This window comes from Chiroxiphia lanceolata, chromosome 3 (assembly GCF_009829145.1).
Source record: "Chiroxiphia lanceolata isolate bChiLan1 chromosome 3, bChiLan1.pri, whole genome shotgun sequence".
In the NCBI taxonomy this organism is placed as follows: Eukaryota; Metazoa; Chordata; class Aves; order Passeriformes; family Pipridae; genus Chiroxiphia; species Chiroxiphia lanceolata.
The window spans coordinates 31,885,641-31,904,791 of NC_045639.1; positions in this window are offsets into that span (position 1 = coordinate 31,885,641).

Below are 19,151 nucleotides of genomic sequence, written 5' to 3' on the forward strand. Positions count from 1 at the left end.
TGTCTTGCAAAAATTATACAGGGAGAGGCACCTTCACCCCTGTCCCCTCCAGCTATTCTCCAACATGCAGGTGTTTGCTCAGAGCACACAGCTGAGCAGATCCAGCCGTGGTTCTGGACCAGGCAGAGTAAAATTTGAACTGTCTCTCACACTGCCTGTACAGTGCACTGAATATGTTATAGCCTCTTATCCCTGTCTGTCTCCTTCAATTCTTTATCCTTCACCAAAATAAAATTAACCTTCTGCTTTCTATCCTGCATTAGAGAAACTTCTTCCTGAGAATGTCATGAAAACTGATGTGCCCCTATGAGAAGTGTGGGTTTTGATGATTCAGCATTTCCCTGTGAAACATAAAGCTCCTTTGTTTCTCTAACCAGCTCTCAGCAAATGGCTCAAAGGGATGTGGTGCATGTTTCCTCCCAGGGACCTGTTCCTGGAGCTGCTGAGAAGCTTCCTGGGTCATGGCCCCCTCAGTAGGTGTCATTGGATCAGTCAGTCTGAAAACAAGCAAAGAGCTCCCATTTGCTCTTACGGACCAAAACCACGAAAAACAGTACTGGTGTTTTCTGTGATATCAGATGTTCTCTGATTGTATGATCTTTAGTGCAACCTGGGTTCTGCTTAATTTTGGGAAGAGCTCTCCCTGCAAGTGGCTCTGCTCTGTCACTGAGACAAGGTTGCAGAAAGGAAGGAGTAATGTTTCACAGGAGCCAAGGAGGAGGCATGAACAGGGACAACAGGCTTCCACTTCTGAAGGATAAATACTACCAGTGGTTTGAGATTTGAGTACCTGAAAGTGAGAATACACTTACTGAGATGTGAAACGTGCAGGGTGCCTGACCTCTCTGCTAGAAGGTCTTCTCTCCCCTGTCTATTCCAAGGGGTGGGGAACTGTGACAGAGCTGGCAGCATTTAAGATATGAAGCTGGATTTCTGGCACAAGAGGAGGAGGCAGAACACAGGGAGACCGGTATGGGACAGATGCATCAGCAGACCACAGGTACTTGTACATTCCCAGATGTCATATTGGCCTTTGGGCTGACCTCTGGGCCAGGATGAGAGTGTCAGTTCCCAGCCTTGCTCTGCAGTATCCCAAAGCGCATTTGATCATTTCCCTTGTCTGTACACAACTGCCAACCCACCTTTCTTACATACCCTTTTCAGGTGTTTCAAGGTTTTATCCTTACTGCTATTATGATCCCTAACATTCTCTTTGTGGTGAAATTCCTTACATAGAGATTGAAATGCAGAGATCGCAGGAACAAAATAATAATGCTAGCCATAATAATAAATAACAGACCCATTTGCTTTAATCCACAGCTCACAAAACAACAGCCCAGTTCAAATTCTCATCTGCTGTGGAGATAAATAGTGTGATTTACTCTGTCAGCTATGGAGAACAGACACACCACAAGGCAGTTATCTCTGGCCATAAACAAACTGGAGTGGCTTTGCCTTTTAACAGGCTCCCTTCTCCTCTCCTGTGGAGTGCTACTTTCTGCCTTATGTAACCCTCTGGGCAACTCTGCTGACCTATTTTGTTTTAATAAACTTGAGCAGTTTGAGCTATGCACCCTTCACTTTTCTGACGCCGTTGCCACTTCACAGGGCTCCCTTTCTTGCCCTGCTCTGCAAGGTTCCATAGGTAGTATCTTGAGAGAAGCTAAATAAACAGCTTCCAAGTTCCGACAAAACCCATATGTGTCAAACTTCCTTTTGAATGTTAGCCTTGGAGGTGAGACGGAAAAACTGAGTTGACTAGGAAAACGCATACCCTTTCAGAAACAGTTTTTTATTACTTTCCTTATCACCCCTTTAAGGTCATAAAGATTATGCCAAAGAAGCTATTAAGTTTTCCAGGATTGCAAAATATTTTATCAATGATAGAGATGAAGCATGCCGTTCCACTTTTCAATTTTTTTACTTCAAATTTCCTTTTATGTTTGGGGATTTGATTTTAATCTTCTCTCCATACCTTTCTGCTTCCGTCCTGATTGGAGGCATGGTTAATTGTTTCTTCTAACCAGAAGCCTACACCGAATTGCAAACAGAAGACCTCTCAGGCATTAAAAAGAAAGAGAGTGAATATGGAAAGTAAAAATGTGAGCAGCAAGGGTATATAGTGGTGCTTAACAGACTAAGCTTCTGGTTTTCACTCTGTCATGGTTCCTGAGACATACATAAACTTCTGAATAGCAATGACTGACAGCAGTGTCACAGTAGTGACAGCATACTGCCTTGTCTACTCAAGTTGATTTAGGAGCTAGGATATATTCTTCCCCCTAAAAACATCGGTAAAAACTTGACACCAGAATGTTTCAAGTGGTTAAATACTGGAATCTGGGCTGAAAGGGCTGCACATTGGTGTCTCCATCAGGTTACCCTAGAAAGGAAATAGGGATCAAATGCTGCATGATACCATCTGAGATTCCCTTCCCAACACACTGCAGTAGAGGAGCAGATTAGTGTCCTGCTCATAATGTATCCCCTTCAAATCCCTCACTGGAGAAGGATATCCACAGCTTTGGAGAAATGCTGAAAAGAGGCTCATAAGAGGCCCAGTTCTTCACACTGAACTGGAAAGTGTTATGAGTGGATTGCAAAGCTCTACTGAATATCGAGTTAATCCAAGATTTACGTTCCATAAGCCTCCAGAAATTGGGCTGTGGTGGGCTTTAGCTAAAGCAGTGTTAGCTAACCTTTTAAGAAACCCTGGTTTTCCTCCCTGTGCAGTCTTTCCAGTAGGCCTTGTTTTCCTGAAGGAACAGATCCTCAGCTGGCATAACATAGATTCATCTCAGCCAGTGAAGCTGGAGGTTAGGAGCATCTGACCCCAAAACAATTCCTCTTAATGGTGACATGTTTGTTGCCACCAGGCAAGATGACGGACTGAGCACTGGTGATGGAAGAGTATCAGACAGGCTACTGTCACAAAAATCCTCAATTTGCCTCTCCCATGGTATTTACTATAAAAGGAAGCAAAAGTAGGAAGGTGAGACACTTCAGTGAAGTTGGCATGGAGAGAAGTCTTACTCAAGCTGAGTTATAATGGAAAAACTTTTATCAGGGAAGAGCCAAGTATAAATCACTAACAGATACTCCTTGGTTGAGACAATTCAGAAAGAGGACAGTAGCGAGCTAATTAATGCCAACTGGCAATAAAACAGAATGGCATTATAACCTTTTAAAATAGCATGTTGGCCTCTTCCACAGTGTTTTAGTGTCCCACAGGGAGAGACTGCCCCTTTCCCACACAATTAGGCCTTCTTCCTAGGGGTAGGCAGAGAGGCCAGGGGCACAGGATCTTCAAGGTATTGTTTCATATACTTTTCCAATCCAAGCAGGCATCTCAGCATTGGTTTATTCTCTGTTCACGTTTTCCAGGGTCTTTCTCCAGTCGCGCAAACAGTATGGGAAGACTTCCTTGGTGATTGTAACAGGAAAAACAGGATGAGTGGAAGAGGATTAAAGAAACGGGTGGACATGACTGCTCTGACATCTCTGTCCACCTTGGGGGGTACTTGTAATTCCCAGCTGGAAACTTTGTCTCTGGGACAATGATTCGTGGTGCTAAAGCCACCCATAGTCTCTTAGTGGCAGCTTAGAGTAATCTGGTCAGTGGGCAGGGAACTAAGGTCCATCCAATTCTTAACGTCCATCACAGACAAAACCAACTGGCAATAACAATGGCAGAAAATTTTAAGAAAATTATAAATTCAGTACATTTTCTCTCTATTAAAATAGAGCTATTTAAATGTGGAACAATGGCCATCTGTATTAGGAAGCTTAGTATATTTGATAAAAAGCTTCCCTTTGTCTTGATTATTTTTTTAAAATATCAAGTTACACATGCTTCCTGCCAAAACATTTCAGAAAGGTGAACCAAACCACTATCTAAGCACCTGGAACCAAAGCTTGGTAAGTGATAAATCCACTTTTGAAAGTAAGTGCTCTTCCATGAGTAGTAGACGACTATTTATTCCATTTCAATCTATTCGACAACTTAAATTTAGTGACTTGCTCATTCAAACTTGAGAAACTGGATGAGGTCTGGAAAAAGAGGGCAAGCTTGTTTTTCTCCTCTGGTCTATTAGAAAAATGAAGATGAGAGGACAAGATACAGCAGATCTACATTGTGGGAGTATATAGTGTCCTGGAACAACCTGTTTAACTCACTAGTCACTGATAAAACTTCTTTTGTTTAATATTACTTTTTCTTTTCTGTTTAGCAACAAAGGTGCTTTTATAAATAATAAACTAAGTGTTTAATAAAACAGTTTTTAGAGATTTTTTAATGGATTCAAACTTCATTCTGTATGCAGCCTGATATGAATCAATTTCAAAGATAAACAGTCATTCAATAACAAATTAAACATACATAACTCACCATTTCCCAACATAGAAAAATGTAACAATCAAGACCTAATAAAAACATGTAAAGTGGTAAGTAAATATGTGTAGATAAAACTGTCTGCTGGTAACAGTAAGTTCGTGAATAGACTGTATGTGGTTTTAGGTCAACAGGGTCTTTTTGGTTACAGCCTGATGACTATCAACCTTTCTTTGTGGAAAATAATTAAAAAGGATAAATGAAAAGAAGTTTTTATTTAATATTTAAAAATAAGGTCTCCTGCTTATTTAAATTGCTAATTCAAATGGGTGATTTAATCTGTTCACTGAGGCTCAAATCTATCAGTTTTGGTCCCTTTTCCTGGTAGTTACTGCATGGGTGAGGTTTTACACATCTGATGTTTCAGTTTCAGGCTGTTCTCTGTGAAGTTGAAGCCAAACCTCCCTGAACTCAAGGAGATTTTCCCCATTTGTTTGCCAGGAGTTTGGAGCCAGCTTTCAGTGGCCCAGATTTGTGACTACTCAGCTGCTAAAAACCAACACCTAGTGCAGTTCCTCACAGGTAGGTTCTGTTGCTGCCTGACACGTGCCACTAACAGCAGAGGAGTGAAGAAAGAAGATGTTCTGATAATAACACATGCTAGCAGTTTGTAGTGTCCCTGTCTATACTGTGTCTGTCTTTCAACCTCCTGCCTGTTTACCAGGTCTTTCCTGGCTCAAAAGTGACTTTAAACAATGTTAGCAAAGCCTTTGTCAGCACCTGTGAAGAGGCAAAAAGCAACAGCCATGAAGCAGGTGAATCCAAATAGAAGTCCTGATTTGAAAAGTAAAGGGAGAGTGAGCACATCTAGTCTGAGGCTGTAGGAGAATGTTGTGAAAACAGTGGAACCATTTAACTGAAGAATAAGAAGAAAGAAATAAGAAGAAAGAAATGAGATAATTTATTTTGATACAACTAGAAGCGTCAGTCACTTGCAAGGAGTTTGTCTTCTGCTCCCCCATGCTTTTTTTTTTGTTTCCTGTTCTATCCCATCCCATCCCATCCCATCCCATCCCATCCCATCCCATCCCATCCCATCCCATTCTTTTCTTCTGGGTATTGTAGAACCTTAAAGCTCCTCTTCCTGCCTCCAGAACCCATCACAGAGCTATGCTGTGCAGGAATTGCTGAGCCATCTCCGTGAACAGCTGCCAAGTCTCACCCCTGATGTGAACTTGCTCAGACCCCAGTGTGCACCACAGGAGAACTGTGCCTCCCAGGCACCTGCTAGGCATAAGGCACAAGGCAAGTGGTAGCATCAGACAAATAAGGCAAAATTAGGGAGCGAGCAGAGCAACTCTGTGCTATAACATACATTCTCAGCTGCTTCCGTGGGCAGACGGTTTCCCTGGTGCAAGGTGCACACTGCATATTTGCATCTCCTACCTTTCTGCTGATCTGCCCATCCATGTCATGAATCAGCTTCTCCATCAGGAAGAGGCCTCTGGAGAGACATGTGCTAGCTATTTAATACATTTATTGCAGTGTGCTTAGTCTGTTTGTTAAAGTATTAATGGCAGAGTTCATTCAGGTTTTTCCATCAGGAAAACACCTTCCTATGTCCTATGACAAACATGCACATGCAATTGTCCATCTGGGGTCCAAAATGACCTATACCTGTCATCCCTGAACCAGTTTCTATTTTCCAGCCCTCCCAACCAGTTTACGGTTCCTGTTCTTGAGCTCCTTCCTCTGGCTGTAGATGTCTATCAGCATAACTGGAATTCATGACATGACCTTTGATTCCTTCTGTCCTCATGCCAGACTCCAGCAGGTCTCTGTTATCAGATACTAAAGCCTATTGTAACATGAAGTGCATGCACAAATTTACCCAGGCAGGTATGCTGGCATCCTTGCCTGATAGTTCCACCTTCACATGGGAGCACAGGCATCTCTCAGCATCCTTAGGGCCGCCAGAGCCTCTCTTTACATAAGGAAAATATGTTGGCATGAAAAGCAAATGATTACACATGCTTCTGCTATTTTCTCTTTCAGAGGGTAAATGCTTGTTCACATGCCATGATGTCATCTTTGACACCACACACTAGTGTTGTGTCAAGCAAAGTGGTGTTCTTATCCACTCTTAGCCTGAACCTGCAGGGAGGGACCCTCCAACATTGGAGCCCAAAGATTTGTCTTCGTTATCCTCCTTCTAACTCAAGGCAGCAACTTTTCCTCAGGTGGAGCCACAGATAAGGGATATGACTTGCCCAGCATGACCCTGTGAAGGCCATGGCAAAGCTGGGGATGGAAGCCAGGCCCTGAGAGTCCCAGTGTTACTGTTCTGCTGTGCCATGGCTGGTTTCATAATACATAAAAGTTCTTCCAAGCAATCCTGTCTCCCGTGCAGACACCATAGTTATCAGCAGGGCTGCTGCCTGAGCCCTCATGCACCTCAGGGTACATCCCTCCTTGGCTTGACCTGCAGTAGAGCTCCACAGTCTGCAGTATGGGGAGGTGAGAGGCTGGTTGACCTCCTTCTGTCCTAGATAGATTGTCAAAGTTTGGGTCACATCACAGGTCCACTATCTGCAGACCTGGACAGAGCAAATCTAGCAGAGGCAGCAGGACTACCCCAGCACACCATGGTCACGTGTATACAGCAAGATGTCTCTTTACTAATAGCAGATGGGACACAGAGAGTGCTCCCTGTCTGAGTGCTTCCTGAGATGCCTCCTAGGATCACTTGAGCCACAAATTAATTCTCATTTCCTCTGAGAACCTTGCTTGGTGCCCCAAGCTGGTTCCTCATGCTGCATTTCTCTTGTGTGAGAGCTCTACTCACCCATCAGCCACCTTGACCTGCCATCAGGCTTTGGTTGACCTGCGTGAAACCTATCCCATCTGGTTGTTCCAGATGCACCGTGCAAAGTCTCCCTGCCTCTGCCTGGCCTCATGCATGCTGGCTGTGGCATGCATTTTGGATTTGGGCACTCTAGCTGCAGGCAAACTCTGTTCTTCAGTGGCGTACTGGGTTTGTCAGAGGGTATTAGGAAATGTTCTGTGGTGGGTGGAAGCACGTAGTGCATCTGAGGTGGTTGCTGTGGCTGTGGGCGACAGATCTGGCCTGGCTCACAGTCTCTCCTGCCTGAGTGATCCTCTGTGCTGCTTGCAGGTACCGCTCACCCACGCTGGCCTTGCAACTACCAAGCCAGTTGCCAAACTGCAGTGTCATAACTGATCCAAGGGAATTTTAATCGAACCACCTTTGCCCATTGCAAGTGGGTGCCAGTTTGTCAAGCCTTGGTGTTGTTAGCTGGCGCTGGGGAGTGTAGTGGGTTCACATGGGTTCACTGCGTCTCACTGACTACATGTATGCCTTTGCAATCCTTAAATGTAGGAAGTGGGGTTTTTTGTGCATAACACACCATTGCAGTCATCCTAGAAGCTGCTTCCCCCTTGCCCCTGTGTCTCTCAGCTCATCACACAGCAGAAGTTTTGCATATGAGAGCAGTGGGATGGGACCAACAGCAAGCTCAGCAAATCGAGCTTCAGTCTACCAATGGGTAGACATAGGGAGCTTTCTGTTAAACGTCCTCCCAGACAGACTCCATACATTGTGGCATGGGGTAAGAGACAGATTTGGTATTAATTAGATCTTAGACACCTTTGAGCAGTGCAGATTAAAACCAAACACCTAGAAGGGAAAAATCTTCAGTTCCTCTGTGATGTGCTTGGCCCTGGAATGAGCAGGCAGCTGCATTTGGAGCTAGCTTTTACTTGAGGTCTCCAGACAGAGTCCTGCAAAAAGTACATCAAACAATGCTCTGCAGCAGCACGATGAGGCCGCTTTATGTACTTGCAGCTTGTTTTCACACTGGTAGTGTGTGCTGTTCTCACACGCAGCTTCACACTCCCTGGTTATACATTAGCAACAACACATTCTTTAGCTGAAGTTTGAGTTGGACATAGATTGAAGTCTGATACTACAAAGTACGGTTGGGGAGGAAGAAAACATCACTTAGGGTCAAATATTTTCTAGTCTGGGGTTAGAAGGCAGAACATGTGATAAAGCACTAAGTTCTGTTATTGATGAGTATTTATGGGGTACCAGGAAAAGAGCTACAGGCATAGGTAGAACAGGAAGGAGCTGCTTTGGTGTGGGCTCAGCAGAGGTAGTAAACTGGTGGCTGAATAAGCCTGGTCCTACACTTTCGTTTATCCACACCGTCCAAATCTCTGATGCACCCAGAAAGCACTGGTCATTCAGAAAGCCCGTGCTTCTCTACCATGGTCACTGAGGCCAAACCATTGGTGCATGTAGCACACTTGACTGGAGATAGGGAAGTGGGACATTGCCTGCAATAACCAGCTGTTCATACCAGCCATTCCTGCTCCAAAAGGAGAGTGTCACCATTGCATACTTGGAGGCCAGCCCTTTGTTCAGCCCCTCTCTTTCCCCGCGTAATCCACCTGACTGGAACATGCTGCTTGGAGATAGGGCTTCAGCATCTGTCAGCTTTGGACAACCTTCTACATATTTCATACCGTCTTTATTCAGGACCTACACATCATGTGCAACCTGATAAAAATCAAATGTTTAGTTCAGCTGAACCTGGGTGGGATGTCATGCCCAAAAAAATGATTGCCCACTTGCATGCAAATCCATCTTTTCTCTGAAAAAGAAATTAAGAGCAACATCGGTGCAATCAGATCCCAATATTAATGCAAACCCATCTCCAGGGAAATTTCATTTTTAATAATTCAAAATTACATAAGGAAAATGCAAGTAGGGAAGAGAGGAGGAGCAAGTAAATCCAAAATAGATCCAGGCAGAGAGCTACAGCTGTCTTACCAGCTGTATCTGGTCACTGACAGCTCAATCTAAATCTTAATATAGGAAGGGCACAGGGCGGATGGTGCCAGATCACACTGTCTTCTTTATTGCCTTGCATGATGACAGTGGCAGTTTTGAAAAAGCAGGGGAGGACAAGTCGTTGAAGAACATTAGCTGTTATCCTCCCCTCCCCTTTTCCTCTCACTTTCATGCTTTGTGAGGCAGCCCAGCTGTGATCTTGCGCCTGATATCTACAGCCCTCCTGCAGGCCTCTTTTAAGAGGATGCTTGTCCTTGGAAGGGAGGTAGAGGCAGAACTGCCCACTGAAAGGGTTTTGCTGACAGATCCATTTGGGCATTCATCAGAGGTCTCTTTTACTTCCGTTTATTGTTATTTCATAGAGCCTATTTACTCTCCTGTCTTGGTAGCATGTGGAAGAAAGGACAAGAGGAGAGGCAGAGCTATACAGGAGCCTGTACCAGCCCACTGAAAAAAGCAGACTAGAAATAAGGTATGAACTCCTTCTTGGTCTCTGCCTTTCTGTCTGCATGGGTTTCACAAGGGCCATGGAACTTTCAGCACACTGCTTGGTTTGCTGCCATCTCAGGGAGGATTGTGGAGATGAGCCTGCTCAGGACTTTGTCTGAGGACACTCATGGAGCTTCAGCTGAGCCCCAGCCTGTTTCAGATGGTGAAGCTGAACTGGTCTGAGATGTAGCAGGAGCTAAAAGAACTTGCCAAAGATCACAGAACAACTGCAACAGAAACAGGACCAAATGTAGGACCTTCACTGCAGGGCCACCCATGTCATGAGAGAGACAATAGTTGGGCAATTATTTCTGTGGAGGAGATGCCAAACATTGATGCCTAAAGATCCCTTGTGAGACATCCCCTTACAGAGTCTCTTGGCCAGCCCTGGGAAGTCACGACAGGACAAGAACACAGTAGTTGTCTTATTTATCAAACCAGGCACTGGCTGCGCAGGCCAAATCTTGTCCTGCCTCACTCAGGTAGGTTGGTGCAAATGTTACTTGGGTAAAATCAGTGTTCCAGCTACTAGGAACGAACATCTTGGCCTAGCAGATTGTCAGGAAAAAGAATGCACATTTGGACAAATGCAATAACTGTGCTGTGGTGATGGTTCCTTTAGATTCTCCTGTAGGTACGAGTGTCTCATGTTCAGAGAGCTGGATATGCCACTAGCCTTTCTGAAATCCACTTTTTCCAAACCTCTAGTGCTAGCTCCCCTGTACTAACCTCAGTGTAAAATTACTCAACCACAGCAGCATGCTGACATGCATGATTTTGCTGATGAACAAACAGCAGTTTTTCCCAATGCTTCCATAAAATTGTTCTGCCAGTGGGAAGTATGATTTCAGGAACATTAGCATGAATAAACAATGTCCTATGACATCTACATTTATTGGGCCTGCTTCCCTCCAAATTTTTGACATGACCTTTGATAAGAGAGTGGCTTGCTGGAATGGCACCAGACTACTAGGAGCTTTTGTGAGACAACTCCTTATCAAAGGCTGAGCACAGCCGTGACCAGTATGGAGTGCCAGTCCAAATTTACCCAAGCTGCTATGTTGGCATGGGTCCCTAAATTCTCAGCTTCATGGACTTTTATCTTCCCCTGTGAAATGAAGGCACCACGGACTCTCCTCTTAGCTGCCACTAAGCCTGTTTGACACCACAGAAATATGCCCAAGTGCAAACTCGCTCACCTTCCCAATCCATACATGGAGCTCCCCTCCCCAAAAACTTCAAGGAAAATGTATTTAAAATATGTGTTTCCCAAGTGTAGCTCTGTTTACTTGATAGTGATTGTTCAAGGAGGTGTTTTTGGCCTCTCCTCTGCCATTCTTCAGTTCTCAACTAACAAGGACTGTATTCTTCTCACGGTGCGTATCAGGCAAGGAAGGAGAAGCAACAAAGGCTTCCTGATGCCAGCTGGCACTATGCCATGTGATTGTTGTCAAATGGGGATGTAATAATTGTAATAATATGTTTCTTACTCAATTTGAACCTCTCCTGAGATGTTTTTTTCATTTGAGGGATGGAGGGGGAAAGATCTATGGATCTATGACTTTCTGTTTCTCAGTCTGCCATTCCAGCTGTGTTTCTTTATCCTTTCAACCTTGCCTGTGGCAAACCAGGTGCCTTTGGAAAGGTTGCAGCTAGCTTCCCCCGATGCACTCTTCAGCTGTGGGGAGAAGGCCCCTAAAATTATCTCTGAGCACCAAGAGGGCTTCTGGATGCCCGATCTGCTTCCCACAACTCTCAGTGCCGTCTGGTGTCTGCACAGTGGACAGCTTCCTGTCTGCAAGAAGATGCTGGAGCACCAGAACAGTGTATATGAGAGGAGAGTAGTGGCACAGCCCCAAGTGTTCCCCTCTAACTTTCCTGCCTGTCTGGCAGTTAGGAAGTAGAAGGGAACTCAGTCATTAATAACTCTTGCAGTTTTTTGGCCTCCGTGCTGAGCCTGTCCATGAGAGACCAATTATAATTGTGCTGCGGCCAGAAACTTCAGCTGAATGGCCAACATTCTCAGATTCTAAGAAATTCTGTGGAAGAATTTCTTTGTGGAGAGACAGAGGATGAGAATAAAGAGGATTTTCTTGGACACATGGTAGTCTGTGAGTGGGGCCAGGATTTCATACAAAGCAGCTAGCTGTGTCTGGTTCCCTGTGCAGAGAGCCAGCAGGAATCTGCATGTCACTTCAGACCTAATGGGTCCAGCTTTCTCCACTGGGGATCTCCACAGGACGCCACTGCTGCCCTGCTCCATCCACAACACACTTCTTGGGAGTGAATCCCTTGGCAAAAGATGGGAAGAGCCTGGACTGATGCCAAGACCCTGGATGGGGAGGCTCCTTGCCTCTTTTTTTGTTGTCTGAGTCATTGGGTTCCCAGGAGAGGGGAATGCTGTCCTAGGCAAATCTGCACCGCACGTTTGTACCCATTTATCCCATAACAGAAATTATTGAATTTCATGAATCCATGGGTGTTCTCAGCATACCAAGATCTAAAATCTGAATTTGCAAAGCAAAAATGATGACTAAAATAATTACAAAATATAATAATAGGAAGAAGAAAATAAGTAAAATCTCTGCATCAAGGGATTTATCCCTGAGCACATGACAGGTTTGTAGAACAATCCAGGGAGGGAGTGTGTGAAAAAGGCTTTATGACAGCTAAAGGTTTTAAGTGTGTAAGTGTGCTCTAGGAGTTAATCCCAGGTCCAGCAGCACTTTGCAGACACACATTAGGAGTTTGATTTCATTCAGGTCCTGATGCAGAAGGGAAGAAGTCTCTTGCCACAGCATGTATGTCACACTTCTTTTTGCTGTGGAGTGATAGGTCAGGAGAAAATGTCCTGTGTATTTTGTGAATCAGGGAATGGGTAGGAGAGTGTTCTGTTCTCTGCCGGGGCACTGAAGTACTGACAGCATTTCCTTACCCAGCAGTCACGTACAGAAATGTGAGGGTTTTGGAAGGTGTTTAGACTTCTTTTTTCCTACCCATTCAGTGATGTATATACCATCAAAATCTGGGAATGACCAGAAGGCACACATCTGGGCTGGTGTGGCCACATGGGTTTAGAACTGCAGTAATGACAGGAAAGGGCTGACTCTCGTGCCATAACACTCCTAGCAAAGAGTGTGTGGAGACATGTCAGCCTTGGCCATTCTCTGAGAGGGCTGCAACTACCCTTGTCAGTTTTGACAAGGTACTTTTGACTCCTTGTCAGGAGATTAAGAATAGGAACCTAGTAAGTGGTCCCAAAAGGTCAGTGTTATTCCAGGCACAGGAAGAGTTGGAGAAGAAATGTTGCTTTCTCTGTTGCTGGAAATGCCCCCTATGCTAGCCATGCACCAGTGACAGGACTAAAAGGTGAAGAGTGACCATTTCAAGGTGGAACTAGAAAAACTAAAATGCAAAGTTTAAAATACAATGCACATGGCTTCAAACATGCTCAGGACTCACTGAGAGACCTGCACCCTGCAGGTGGTCCCACTGAAACAAGATTTTCTGGAGAATCTGGCCATTTTGTCCACGGCTCATCCCTAATAACATTTCCTGATAAGCCAGTGTGTTGCTGAATTATAAGAGTAGATTCCAGACAGAGAAATTCACCTCTACAGGAGTTTCATTCAAATAGTAGTAGTGGTGTTAAAAATGTTGTGTTTTTGGCTCTGGAGCAAGACATTTCTTTGTTTTTAAAAGTGGTTCAGGAAGCCTGTGTTCATCACAGTCCGCTCCCCCTGCTTGCCTCAGCTTTTGTCCTTCACTGTTTGTATCTGAAAGGCATCTTTTAGTGCCTATCATTAAGTGGATTCCTATTCACTGAGAATGGGGGGGAGGATATCTGTGAACTTCTGTCAGATGGAGAAGAAACCCTTTGGAACTCTTCATACCCTATTGTGACAACTGAGACTAAAGAAGAAAGACCAGATTTCTGGAGGGACATCTGTTAACACTGGAGCAAAAGGCTGGGACTAGGTGTTGAGAGACACTCTAGAAGGTTTATCAAATCTGTTTCTTCTTGCTCTGCCTGATTGCTGCTTTACTTACTGTGAGTAGGCATTGGTATCCTTCCACACCTCTCCTTCAGTGTCTGCCTCAGGCATTTGTATCTAGATAAATCTAATCTCTACAAGCTTCACACTCTTGGCCAGAGTCCATGCTGGTGTCCACTCCTCTGTGACGACGATCTGGATTATTTGCAGTTGGTCAGAGTGGAGCTACACCCTCCAAGCCCCACAGCACAGCACCAAAAGCACATAGTCATGGCAACCCTGAGAACACAACTCAAACCCTAATCCCATTATAATGGCTCAATGTACTTTGCTCAAACTTTTAATAAGGTAACATGTACCTGAATAACTAGATTTCCTCCTCATGATCATGATCCTGCTCTTGGCGATGACTGGAGAACTATGATAACATAATCTGATTTGAATAGCCTGTACAGGCACCACCTGGCAGCCATTGATATCAAGTTAGGAGAATGAAGATGAATGATCCAGAGAAATATTAAGTTACATGGTTTCCTTCCCAAAAGTAATAACCTGATGAATAACAATGTTACTTTCCTTTTTTTTTTTTTTTTTTTTGCTGTTGCCATCTCCGTTTCCAGGGATTTTTATTCAGTTACTTTCATTTTTCTATTCAGCACCTGTCTAGAGATGGATGGCACTCCCTCTGTTCCTGGAAGCCACCACTGCTGAATCAGAATCAGCTGGTTCTATGAGAATTAGGCAGTAGTACTCAGAGAGAAGCCTGTGTGCAGCAGAGCGTGGCTTCCCAAGACCCTGTGAGTGAGAGTGCCAAGAGACAAGCTCTCAACAGCCTACCTTGTTGTGGATGTGCAACTGCTCTCCACTCCCAGCAAAGAGCCTCAGTGCAGAGATAAGGGAAGAGCTTTCTCCTAATAAGAAAAATTGAGATCTTTCTCATTCCACCCTCTGCAACCAGATTAGATGTGTAAGAAATGCTGGAGTTCACTGAGATGTCTAAGATTGGGGCAGAGGGCATAAAGGAGCTTTTCCTAGAGATCCTGGGAACCACACATGCTTTACTCCCTGTCTCTAGAGCACTCCCTGATTTATAAAGTTGATCTGAAGGTTATGAAGAGATGTTAAAGAGTGGTCATCCTTGTCCATGCACTGATAGGCTATTTTCCATCACCTGGATTTCTCTCTCATGGACTCAGACAGTGCATTGGGGCCTGAGCTGAGTTTTCTGACTTGGGTTCAAACATTAGCTCAGCTTAACTGGGACTTCCCTGCTCATCCTGATGCTTCACCTCTGCTCTCCTGAATTCCCTTTATCCATCAGCCTTCCAAGGGTGTTGCTGCCATACTTATAGTCCACCTCTTATTTAGGGGCGAGAGCCTATGCTTTCTCCATGTCATCATGCAGGAGTGCATAACTTTGCGAAGTGACAAGTACTAGGTTTCTTCAAGGTCCTTTAAGCATTTTGTAGCTATTTTGGTAGCTTTCTACCGACATAAGGCGAAATTTTTCCATCCTCTATGATATCTGAAAGAATTCACTAACAAATGATGACTCACTACCCCAAATCTTTCACTGAATCTCAATCTCTTCTCCAGAAGCAGTTTATGCCATTCTGTTCTCAGCATGTGAGATGTGGTGTTTTTTGCTCTAGTGAACCACTTTTTTCATTAACATTAGACAATGAGGGTTTTGAACACCAATATTACTCTCCTTTCCCAATATCATCCCATTTCTATTTTTCCTTCTTCCTGGCTTCTAAGCAAACATTTTTAAATGTGTAGTTCCTAGGCAATTGCGTTATGGAAGGACTGTCTGATCTCCATACCTGCCAGCAATAGTAATCCAGTTCTCAGTGCTAAAGATAAGACAAGTAAACTGAAAATTTGAGTGAACCTGATCCAAGAGCTCATGGAAATGAATGGGAAAACTCCCAATGATTTCTGTAGCAGTGTAGCAAGCTTCTAATTGAACACAGAACAAAATCAAATTAAATCACTCTGGAGCTGGAGGGACTCAAATACTTGTATTGAAATAACACAAGCAGGGAAGAACAGAGTATGCTGGGAGAGAGAAGTGGTCAAACAGAGGAGAAAGAAGTTGTCTTTAGTGGACAACAGTTTGAGAGCTGAGATCATTTAAAATCATATGGGCTCACAGACTACAGAACAGATTAGGGGAACTATCTATCTTTCACCTTATTGGAATGTGATAAAAGAAGGAAATATAGACAGTTTAGACATCATCAGTATAGTCTTTCTGGCTACATAAAAATCTTACTGGGGCAATCTTACCTAAATTGTGACTATACTCAGCAGACATGGGAATTATTAGATGTTGTTTTTAGAAAAAAAGTCGAGAAGCTCAGAAGTACTTTTCTTTGCCAGGTGCTGCACAAGCTTACATGGAGAGATACAGTCCCTGGATTTGGGAATCTGTAAATGTGCAGGTGGGAGACATGAAGTACAACTCTTCTATTGCTACAGAACTCCTGGCCCGGAGGAGGATATGAGTGCAGTCAAAGACTATTAATGGCAAAGCTCAGAGCTGGAGCCAAGTATGGTGCTTTCCATTACTGTTGCTCAACCATAAGTTCTTCTTGTCTCTTTGAAGTTTCCCATTAAAACCTAACTCTTCAATAGGCCCACCCTGAAAGTAATGGTAGTTACTGTTTATACACTTAATTTCCCACACGTAATGCTGGTCCTAGGAAATAGCAGTGTTAAGTGCTGAGTCATCATCTCAAGGGATAAAAAAGATTGGTGCTTCCATCTCACCCTGTGCATAGATTTCTAGAGAAGACAGCACATGGATGGTAAAATCAGTGTTAGCAGATGTAAGGAAAACTCTATCAAGACTCTAGTTCTGGCTCCAGCATTGCCCACATGCCAAACTTTACACAGCTTGGATGTTGTGGAGAAATCCCACCAAGGCCATCTGTCTTCTCAGAAGGAATGTGGTCATTAGGCACTGCCAACGAAGGTTTTAGCTCTGATCAGGCACTAAGGAAGGAGACTTTCTGGTCACAATCACAGCGGGTCAGCCCACTTCACTGGCTGTTTATGAAAGCCACTTTCAGAATCACAGATGGAAGATACATTACGAGATCTTACTGTTACAGCCACAAGGACCACAGTGGCTAATCTCGTCACATCACTTGCAAAACCCAACATGCAGAGCTGTGCCTGGCCAGCTGGCAGTCCAGATGCTTTGTTCTTTCCCACTACATTCTGATAAACTAGACCATGTACTTTAGCAATTATCCTAGACTGGATGTAAGGAGTCCAAGTAGTGACAAATTCAATTATTCCTCTCCTCAAATCTTAAAAAAAACCCCACCTCACACTTGCATCTAACTTCCAGCTTGAATTTTATGGGTTCCATCTTCTGCATTAGGGTTTTGTTCGTGGTGTAATAGGCCTTCCTGCTCTTAGATACATTTTTCTTTAGTAGATCATTAAAACATCATAGTGTCTCTAAGTTTCTTCTGATAAACTTATGGGATCCTGAAGAATTTCTTATTCTAGATAGTATCTTAAAGATTGTACGTAACTTCTGTAGCTCATTTCTGAACCTTTTCAAGTAATTCTGCTTCCCTTTTGAATGTGGTCATCAGGTAAATGTTTTGTCAATGCCATGATGGTAAGAAATGTTCTTTCTGCTACTTCATATCTCCTTAATTATCTACCAGGAGGAATAAGTTAGGCTTTCTTGCTCTGCCAAGAGCCAGTTTACAGTCAATTATCTGTGTAACCCACCAGAGCTCCCCAGAGTCACTGCTTTCCAGAATACAACCTCATAAACATGTAAAGCTTGTCTATATAGACCACTCTCTGCATTATTCATCTAGGACAGATGTTGTAACACACATCACCTGATTGCTGCCTGGTTATGAACAGTGAAGATCACTTTGTATCACTGATCTGCTCTTACTGCCATTTTACTTTTCCAGTTTTCTACCCAGAAACTCTCCAGCAGGTTATAATACATTTTCTCCCTTTATTTTTTTCCCAGTCTGCGTTGTGCTAGAATCCTGATCAGTGTGACAACTTCGGGAAATTCTAATCTGCATTATTATTTCTCTATTTATACTCAAGTAGTGGCCAAAGGCTCCAGAGGAGCCTGTACCTAAGCATGTAACAAGACTGTCCATGACACTGAACAATTATAATCTGAGAATCTAGGGAGAAGATAGGCAGAAGCTAGGAAAAAGGACTTCATAATAGATTTGTTTTGCAGAAGGGGCACAGTGACATGGAGAAGTTCAGAATTAGGATGTGTGTGATTCTCTCTTGGATGTCAAAACCCAAACTTTCCCAGCAACTGAGTAGCAGGAAACACCCTCACCCTACCTTTTGACCTGACTATTCCCTGACATTCAGGCTTGATTTATGAGTATCTCACCTTTCTGTTCCCTTTTCCCTACCCTTTGCCATCCTTGCTCTGATTCTCAGCCAGCTGGTCTGAACTCAACACTTACCTATGTTGCCTTAGCCACGATAACTTATTCCACATGTCCTCCTGGATGATGTAATTTTGGCCAAGGGATCCAGTCCTCACTTTCAGATTATTTCCTGCCACTGAGACATGAAACTGCTCTTTTCTGGCTCTCTATTCCTCTTTCAGAGCTGTGAGGCCTCTTGCCTTGTGAGACAACTCCCAGAGGCCTCCAGATTATGCAAAAATATGAATTCTTCGCACCATAAGAGTTTTTATCATAGTGAGTACAAAGATCTGTTCCCATGAGAAGGCAGATGCAGAATCCCAAACCCTGCCTATGCACCTGCTCCTTTAAGCAGTCCCAGGGCCAGCCAGTGCTTCCACAGCTGGTTAGCAGATGGGGAAAGGTGAGAACAGACAGGCCGCTGTTCAGGGTTTCTGTGGCAGAGTAGTAGGATTGCATTAAGCTCCTCTTAACACATTATGCAGAATCCTAAGTCTTTAGCTGAACCAGGACTACAATCCTCTTATGCGACTTTGCTGAAATTCCGTGAGTTACATGCACGCACGCACACACACCAGCACAGAGGAGCCTTCAGGAGCGGCTTACTCCTCACAGGTGACAAACGACACCAGGCAAGTTTGTGCTGGAAAGCCCGCGAGCCATCAGTCACCCACAGAGGAGAGATGACTTTTGGCTCCCCCAAGCTTAAGGCATGTTGTGATTGCCTTCTTTTTATTTACGGGTAACGGAATTGCTTGTTAAGGTTGGCTTGTCCTTTCTTGCTGGGGATTTTCGTGTGTTTGTTTTCTGTTTCCAGCATATTCATGTGAAGTCTTTACCTCCCTTGACCTCCAGCAACAAGGCAATAACTCGTGTCTGGTGTTGACAGTCTGTGAGAGACATTTGCCACGAGTGAAGCTCACCTCTGTACAGGACACCAGGACAAGGCTGGGGAGCTACAGCCAGGGTGGACATGACTGTCAGCACTGCATGTGTGCATGCAAGTGAGTGAGGTCTTG